We start from the raw sequence: 10,121 nt of genomic DNA, 5'->3' as shown, positions 1-10,121 counted from the left end.
CTCTTACTTCTTCACAACTTCTACTTCTAACTCTTCTTCACTTCTTACTTCTTCTCTACTTCACACTTCACTTACTCACTCCTTACACAACTTACTCACAAATAAAATCACCACCCATATTTATACTACTCCATGGAAACTTCTACACACTAGATTTTTTCATGGATAAATATGTTGATATTTTTACCACATAAAAATATCTAGATTTTTACATTTTAACATCTAGATTTTTCTTCATTAATATCAAGATATTTCTTTTATATTTTAATATCTAGATATTTACATACATTACTAATTCCATATTATCTAAATTTGCATTGCATTTTAACAAGTAATGTTGTAAATTGTTATCGGTGTTATACATGACCGATTGCCGATTAATTACTTTATTTGGGAAACACGAATATAAGTCACAGAGAGCGGATGTTGAGATAATAGAGAGATATCGGTCACCACAATGCCCTGATGGACATATAAATGGTTGAGGTGGCCTAGTGTGGCATATAATTGGCCGAGGTGATCAGCTAAAAGTAGATTGTGACGACTGGTATGTTTACGCTATATCGAGCATTTGAAAGATATCTTGTGTGATCTTTACAAATGCACACAAATTTTTTACTTATAAGAACTTCAAATGACGGTTTAGATTTTGATTTTTGACTTGGGATTGATTTTAATATAACTTTTTTTTTTTTTTTTTTTTTTTTTTAAATCTTGGTTATGTTTTGTTTTGTTTTGGGTTTCTTTTATTGTATATATTGAATGAATTGGCTTGATATTGCTAGAGGTTCACAACTGTCCAGGTTCATAAAGAAGTCTAATTAACTTATTAGTAATTCAAGGTTCACAACGAGTTAATGACGTGAAGCGAGTTGAATTTCACACAACATACCTTGCTTTATTAGCCAATTCTATAAGGTTTGCAGTTTGCTCTACAATGTTCAATTTAGTCTTTATAATTTTACACTATGTTAAGTAAACCTAACTAGAAGCATATCTTATCTTGTGGTAACCATGGAAATGGGTCAGAATCGTATAACTTGGTTGGGCCGTTTACAGGGTAAAAATATTCCAATTTACCAGGTAGCTTAAACATGAAAAACCTATCCGTTTACCCGTATACTATGTTAAAAAAAAATTGGGCACCCATCAAAAAACCAGTTTTAGAAGCACTTAAAGTACCATTACTTATGATTTTGAAGACTTATTGTTTTAAACAACAGAGATGGAGCAGATGTATGAGGATATTTTTTTATGGTCACCGATGGATAGCTATGAATGGAATAGTGGTTAGGATGTGAGATTTGGGTTATACTATGGAGAACGTAAAGATCAATTGAGAAAGATGTTATTGTTGGAGCAGATAACATGGTATAAGAACTTTGTAGCAGATAACAATGTTAATGTTGATATAGATGCATCAAGACATAAAAGATCAATTAAGAAAGATGATATTTGGATATTGTATGCAACAAGCTACATAAAGCTGTCGTTGGTCTAATGTTTCATTTACTGATAACAGGACCAAAAATAGCCCTTTTGGGCTGTTGTCTATACTATTTTATTTCCATTATTACTTTCTTGATGAGTTGTATGCCATGGATTGTACGTATTCTTGTATGTATATCTATTCGTTTTAATGATTTGAGCATATTGTAGAGCCGGAATTGCGTGGTTTTGTAAGATACACAAGTCTTTCATTTTGCTCAATGAAGAAAAGCATTTTTGCTTTTTAACTAGGTTTTTTAATGCAAGAGTTCTAAAATCGTCAAAGATCAATTTTGCTAAAATGGTTGCCAGGAAATCAATATCAGGAAGAAACCTTTCAAGAAGATAAGGAGGGGGTCGAAGCACATATTTGACGGGGTTTCAATTAACATGGATATTTCATTTAACGATGAAGGCCACAACAGTTGGTCTAAAAACGGACACAAACTTTGGTGAGCGGTCAAATAGGTGTGTGGATACATGATTTGGAAGTGGCGTAATATTAAAACAGTTGGTGGGAAAGATAGCACGTGCTCAAGCATCTTCAACAACATACAAGTTAACACATTCGAATGATAATCGAGAAGATACGAAAATACTAAGTTGGATTGGCATGCTTGGATTTCGCAACCACAACTTTACTGCAGTTGAGGTCTAGATCCTGCTGGCGTGGGTTAAATTAGACACTGTATGGTGTCTTTACTCTCGAGTGTCATACTTGGCATTCTTTTGTTTTCTGTAACTTATCTCGAGCATACATGGGTGGTGTCACCTTGTTCCCATGTACCATGACTTTTTACAATATTTGCTCTTTTACTAAAATTGATTTTTTGGCCTTAAAAAGACTTTTTAAACACTTTAGAGAAATTTATGCCGGAAGACTTATTTAGATATTTATGGTGAATCCATTATTTCTATAACAAATTATTTTGCTCCGTGTAACTCAATATAATACATGTTTATTTTTTAAGATGTTTTTGTCTAAACGTGTAAAGATGATGTGGCCTAAAAGTCTGTAAGTTAAAATTATGAAGAATGTTTATTTTTATGTCTGCAAAATAATTTAATCATGTCTGCAGCACTTATAAGCACATTTCTAAGTCTGCGAGTTTGCAGATAAAATAATACATTATTTTATTTTTATGTCTTCAGAAAACAAACCGTCAAAACATCTGCCAGCGCACAGCGCACAGATTTAAGACATACTAAGATATGTAAACTAAACTGTAATACAAATAACACCTAAGTTATGCAGGGGCATCTACCTTTAAGTCTGTGGTCACGGGACATTACTAGTTTGAAACTCTTTATTATAAAGTACTCTTTAAATTATAAGAAACACCATTAAATTTAATTATAGGACCTCAAACATTTTTAGAAATTATATATTTAGGTAAACAACCAATATGTACTTCAAATTGTATAGAACCCTTATTTTTAACTATGTGATGTTGTGATTTACTCGCTTTCAAGAACCGAGAAATTAATAGAACAATTAAGCAATAAATAGAGACACAAGGATTTACGTGGTTCGGTATGAGGCCTAGTCCAAGGGCGGAAGCAGAGATGGATTTTACTAGCAAATATGGCAAACCCGAAGTTACAATGTATCACTTAATCTAGGCTCCGAAATTACTAACAAAGTATTTGGACCCCTTACTAGATTATAACACTTCCCTCGTAACTTACTCCTATAGAATTCTGACTAACAATTCTATACTCTCTCTTTTCTCTCTAATACTCCTCACAAGAGGAGTTATCAGTGAACTCTTTCAAGTATTATGTAATATGAAATGAGATGGGATTTTTCCAAATGTAGTACATGAGTTTCTTTTTATAGAAGAAAAATAGTTGGTGAAAGCTTGTGTGAATCATCAGACTTTAACATGCCACCTTTTAAATTCCCATGTGTTGGAATGCAAAATATAAGCTGCCGTAGAGTTAGAAATATTTGACAATCACAACTGAATTTAGGCCACACAAATATCATGTGACAGAAGTCTTTGTATAGTAAATTTGACTTTCATGGCATACAATTATAGAATGAGAATTGAGCCACCTAAAAAGTCTAACATATAACCTCAAGATAGTATTTATAGTTTTTTTTACAGGTAAACAACCGATAAATAGCATTATATAATTACTATACTATCCGAAACTTTATAACATTATTCATCAACAGTAATAAGAGGTATTTTTGTCATTTCACCTTTCTTTTTTGTCTCCAAAAATAAAATAAATAACTTTCGTAAAAGAACCAACCCTTCAATGTTACCAAAAGATGTCGAAAAAAAATTCTTTTTTACAAAAAAAATTAACTACCTTTTTTTTTCCTCAACGATAAAAGATGCAACTTTCAAAAGAACCAACCCTTCAATGTTATCAAAAGATGTCGAAAAAAATTCTTTTTTACAAAAAAATTAACTACCTTTTTTTTTTCTTTTTTTTTTCTCAACAATAAAAGAGACACCTTTCATAAAAGGAACAACCTTTCAATGCTACCAAAAGATGTCGAAAAACATTCTTTTTTATAGATCAACTAACTTTAAAAAAAAGGAATGCTAAAAGAAGCAACTTTCACAAAAGAAACAACCCTTTAATGTTAGATGTCGAAATTTTTTTTTTTTTACAAAATAGATCAAGACTTTTTTTTAACTCGCATTCAAAATGGAGTCCCCGGCGCGAAGTGAGGGCTCCACAACTAGTTGATACTATAAAGAAATTTCAAGATGTCTTTGAGTTTTTATTCTGAAATTGCCATTGTGCATTACCCTCGAGTAAGCTACTCTAAAGCTAAAGTCTACGAATGCAATTAACTTCATATACTAAAACTCATGGCAATTCTTGTCGTTTTGCCCCAAACTTCATATACTAAAAGTCATGGCAATTCTTGCCGTTTTGCCCCCCTCAAGAGTCAAGAGTATCAAACGACACACCAAACTCATCCCCTAATTTACGCTTATACCCCCCAACTTTACATTTCATTTGTAACTTTCCTACAAAATTTACAAACTTACCCCAAATAGGGGTGCCAAATGTAACTTCTAATTTTAATACAATAACTATAAAAAATCCACCCAAATTTTTGACAATATTTATCTTTTTTCTCGACGCGAGTTAAGTTTCTCTGTTAACACCGTTCAACTCGAAATAATTTTACAAACAAAATGCAAGTAACTATATTCGAAACAGAGTCTTTTTTTGTTAGTTTATAAGGTGGTACGCGAAACAGCCTGGGTTCGAGTCCTTGTGACCCCTTTTCCCTTTTTATTCGTAATTTTTTCATCAATTCTCATTCAACATTAGTTTTATAAAAGCCGTTAAAATATTCTGCAGCAACGCGCGGACTAAATTTTTTTGGTTATAACTAACTAGCTTCATTCTTGAAACTCTTATACTGTCGACGGTGTTAACTCCGTTTATTTTCCCATCCGCTTGTCCCTTACATTTTCCTGGATTTCCAGTGGCATTTTTCGGAGTTTTGTCCTTTCGTCTATCTTTGTGCTTCTCTTGTAGGTCGCAAACTGCCGACGTTTTTGTGGGTGGGATGTAGGTTACTATTTTGGGCGGAGAGGTCTTTTGAGGAAAATAGTTCCTTTTGTTACTTTGGTGGGTTTAGGCTTAAAATTTAGCTTTTAATTAGTCAATTTTAGGGGTATGGTGGTGTTTGGTCGTTGATGGAGTGTGTTTTGATCGTTGTTGTAGGAGCATCAATAGAGTTTGTTTAGTTTGGTTTATTGTCGATATCTTTAAGACAACATCTCATATTTTTCCGCTCTAGATGTGGTTTCCTTTTGACATTGGCTTTTTCCGTCCTTCCTTGATATCTCGCTGAAACACCAGCTGGTTCGTCGCTTTTTTTTTTCTTTGGTACAAAAACGTTTCCCATTTCTTTCTTTTTTTTAACGGCCAAAGAATCAATTATATTAAAAAGGCGATCCCTGGCAAGACGCTAAGGGGTAGTTACAACGGCATAGATAACCATAAGTTCTAATTCGAAACTAAATGACCTCTATTTTTAATCCAACGAAAAGAAAATAATCTAATAACATCGAAAAACTACTTTTACTACAAAAAGAATCATGAAAAACTACACCGTTCCTATATCGCCATAAGGCCCACAAGGAAGTAACCTTAACTGCGATGATCCGATTCTTGAACGACACCTGTAATCGAACTCCCTCAATCCAAGATATAAACGAATCCCGTGATGAAAACTGAGGAATGTCGCAATCAAGCCGAATCCGAATTTTATGCCATAACTCAAGAGCCAATTCACACTCAAAAAACAAGTGGTCTCGAGCCTTAACCCCATTATTACATATCAGGCAAATAATAGAGTTGATTTCTATCCCCTTCGTGGATAGGTTCCAACGAACGAGAAGAGAATGTAAACGTAAACGCCATAAGAATATATTAACTTTTCTCGGAACAAATTTGTACCATACCGTTTCAACATCAGAAGAATGAAGCAATCTACGATATATATATATATCCCCTTAAATCTTTTACAGTGTACCTCCCTTCATCACTGATTGTACGCGACCACGAATCAGGACGATCGAAAATAACAGGATGCCCAATTTCCTCGTAGAAATAGTTAAGAATTTGTTCGTTTCGACCACCTAAATTTTCCCTTGCCCAAGCTATGTGACAATTCCCGTTTACAATATTATCAACAACAGAACCATTCTGACTAGTATCCAAGTGGAGCAATCTATTAAAACGTGAAGAAAGAGTTGACATACCGCACCATAAATCATGCCAGAACCGAATCGAACTACCATTACCGACCAACATACGGAAGATGTCGACTGGAATGTTACCATCAGAGATGCACTTTGAACAAGTTGAAACAATGTTAGAGCACACACTAGGACTGGATGATGTAGTACATTCAAAAATGTTACCATGAATGGATTTGACAATCGTAACCCACATATCCTTCGGCTTTGTCAAGTACCGCCACCTCCATTTATAAACTAATGCTAAGTTTAAAGCCTTGAGACTCCCAACATTAAGTCTACCTTATCTCATAGTGCTCTTACATCCTAACGGCATATTTAGAAAATATTTTATGTATCTTTTATTTTATTGTAGATTGTGTATATCTCTAGCTAATTTGTTTCTCTTGGATTCTATATAAGTGGTTTAATGTAATACACAAAATCACGTTGTTATTCTTAATTATCTCATGGTATCAGTCTAACCTAATTTTCTTTTTTTTTTCTTTCCTGGCCGTCGACCTTATTTGTTCTTCCATGGCTGGCGATTCAAGCTCCAATGATACCACCACCACCAACGATTCTCCGCTCCCTCTGTCCACTGTTCTCCACATGTTAACCATCAAAATTAACTCCACAAATTACCTTCTTTGGCAAAAACAGATGAATCCTTTGCTTGCTTATCAGCAACTTACAGGTTATGTAGATGGCACAAAGCCGAAACCTCCACCCACCATAACCGAAGGTACCATCGCATCTCCTAATTCTGCTTATGCCTCATGGGTTGCTGGAGATCAACGTGCCTTAATTCTCATTCAATCATCATTGTCTGAAGAGGCTATGGCTAAGACCCTCGGTCACTCTACTTCTCGTGATGTGGGGCTTGCTCTTGAATCTACATATCACCATGATTCGAGGGAACGTAATCATACTCAGCGTGATTCTCTTCGAACTCTCAAGAAGGGTTCTTCATCTGTTCCTGAATTTTCTAAGAAGTTTAAAAACATCTGTGATCAATTTCAAGCTATCGGTCAAAATCTCTCTGATGATGACAAAACACATTGTTTTTTGTGTGGTCTTGGTCCATCATTCGAAACTTTTTCCACAACACAACGGCTTACCACTTCTAGACCTCAATTTCGTGACTTGGTATCTCAGGCAGAAAGTCATGAGATGTTTCTTCAGTCAGTTATGGATACACGTGTTGCTGCTCCGGTTGCTTTTAACACCACGACTTCATCCACCTCTTCTTGTGGCCGTGGCACATCAAATAACCGAGGCTTTTCTTCTCAGGGCTCTTATTCTCGAGGTCGTAGTCGTGGTAATTATAATCAGCGCACACCTCAGTGTCAATGGTGTAGGCAGAATGGTCATTATGCAACTTCATGTCCTGATCTTCAGAATGTTGCTCGTTCAAAACATTAACATACAAATACATAACTAAATACATTAGCCCGATTGCAACACACATGTTCGGATCTATTTTTTTTCCAACATGCCAGGAGCACACCGGCAAAGCAGCGTGTTGCGTCTTAAAAATGTCGGCGTGTCCGCCCAAGGCACGGGATGCATAACTCAACAACAATCTTCATCGTATTTCAACTCAACTCAAAATAGACACAAAAATTCTAACCCAAATCTTCCCAACAATTCTTCAAACACGAACGATGAGGAAGATTATTTGAATTTGTGTAATTATCTCGGTAAAGGTTCGTCAAATCCAAACAATCTTCAGCAATTACCATAGTTGCCCCTCAATACTGACAACTAACACCTGAACAACACCAAATGTTTATGGCATAACAATCACGTATCCAATTTCTTAATCAACAAAATCAAGGAGGTTTTCAACAATTTCAAAATTCTCAAGGAGGTTTTCAACAATTGTTGAGACTAAATCAAGGAGGTTTTCAAAATTTTCAACAAAATCTTCGTCCAACAAGTCAACCAGACCCAGATACGCATCAAGAAATGGTGTTGGAAACACAACACGAAACCCCACCACAAATGTATCAATGAAGAAAACATCAAAAAAAAGGACATGGGTATATAAAGAAATATATATATATATATATATATATATATATATATATATATATATATATATATATATATATATATTACTATTTATTACTTTTATTACGGAGTATAATATAATATTATTATATATAATATATAAATATAGACAGTATACATATATATAATATATAAATAAATACTGTATAAATATATATAATATATAAATATATAAGGATTATAAACATATATATTTATATATGTTTAATAACGTACGATGTAAATGCGGGAAAAGTGACGAAAAAATGTACATTATGGACAAGTAAAGAAAAAGTGTGGTTGGCCGAGTATTGAATCGATGCATCCGAAGACTCGGGACATGAAAATTCTCAAAAACGTAACACTTTGTAGAGCACGATCTACGACAAGTTTAACAACAATGATTCCGGATAGCATCATGGGGATGATCAATTGTCTTCAAAATGAGCGAAACGTTAACCATATTTTCCAAAGTTCAACGCGATTTACAACAATGTCCACCGCAATTGGATAAGTAAAGTGATATCGCGTAAAAAGTCATGTTTTAGTAACGATATCTACTTAAATTCCTCATGAATTCAAGAAAAATAGATCTATAAATGTACTAATCAAGTTTTTTTTGCTAAACAGGACTTAAAAAGCACAAATTGCATAAAAGCCGTTAAAAGAGCCTAAATTAGGGTTTTCTAACCCTAATCTCATGAACTGACCTAGAAGATCACCATGGAAGCTTAAGATTACCAATGGAGACTGCAAACACTTATTTAAGAGACGTATATGAAGATGTACCAAGGACCTAGAAGCTCATCTGATTCTTATACAAAAATCAAGACGTTCCAAGAGTTACACACACTGAAAAACTCACACAAAACCCAAATCACACAATACTTCAAATACAACCATAAAGAACTACAAGAAGTGATTCAGTGGATTGTGTGACTCTATTATAAGTCCAAGGAACCCCGAGAAGGTGAATTTACTGAACTTCAAGTCAAAACGCATACATGTACTCAACAACGTACTATCAGATGTTAGTATACGACATCTACAGAATGCAGAACTCAAACTGGGGACCTCGAAAACCAAGTTACGATCCCAGAAACAGAGAAACAGAGCCGGACACCATACCCGACCCGCCAGGCCCAGAAGCCCTATAAATAGGGCCTACTTATTGTCATTTCAAGGCTTTCTCACTAGAAAGCTAGATACTTTCGAGGCTTTCTCACCTTTAGAGGAATTAAGTACGTAAATGTGAACGTCAAAGATTGTACTAGGAGTAGTCTAGAGAATGCCAACACTTGTAAAGGTCAAGACCTCGTTTGTATACGGTGAACATTTTCCTTGATTTAATAATATGGTTTTATTATTTTAGATTGCTTTCATTGCATGCTTATTATCCAGATGTTATAACTATTTTGTATGTAAACTATTTATCTGAAACTTATACTATTATTATGCTGAAACATTGTCGGATTTAGAAGTCTAATTCATGGACCACCCATTCTGATTACCCACGTGACTATAACCTAGTATTGGGACCTGATCAATCCTAAGATACAGGATAAATAGTTATTTGTGTTTAACGTCATAATAGGGTTAGTACCTATATATAGATAGTTACCTGATAGTGAAGAGGTGCCCAACATAACATTTTTGATTAGAGTGAGTACTATAGAGTTCAGTGAACACTCACCCACTCAGAAGCATAGTTCGCGTCAGAAGCAAGATCCTAGGATGTTGTAAGATGATTCTCAGTTGAGTAATCGATCGCAAAGGAGAGACATCTAATCTAGTTACCAGTGCCATGGAATATCTAAGATTGCACATCTGATAATGTTAAGGCATAATTAGGTA

The 10,121-nt window shown here is 34.6% G+C and overlaps 1 long non-coding RNA gene across 1 annotated transcript; it reads left to right on the top strand.

Moving 5' to 3' along the window:
* Positions 1-348: 348 nt before the first annotated feature.
* Positions 349-1,659, top strand: LOC139897816 (uncharacterized). The gene is made up of 3 exons (XR_011776804.1): positions 349-547; positions 786-918; positions 1,224-1,659. It is a non-coding gene; the product is annotated as an uncharacterized lncRNA (long non-coding RNA).
* The last annotated feature ends 8,462 nt before the right edge of the window (positions 1,660-10,121 follow it).

The sequence above is a fragment of the Rutidosis leptorrhynchoides genome, chromosome 3 (assembly GCF_046630445.1).
Source record: "Rutidosis leptorrhynchoides isolate AG116_Rl617_1_P2 chromosome 3, CSIRO_AGI_Rlap_v1, whole genome shotgun sequence".
NCBI classification, from domain to species: Eukaryota; Viridiplantae; Streptophyta; class Magnoliopsida; order Asterales; family Asteraceae; genus Rutidosis; species Rutidosis leptorrhynchoides.
Note: the sequence above shows the minus strand (reverse complement) of the source record. Positions and strands in the feature narration are given on the sequence as shown.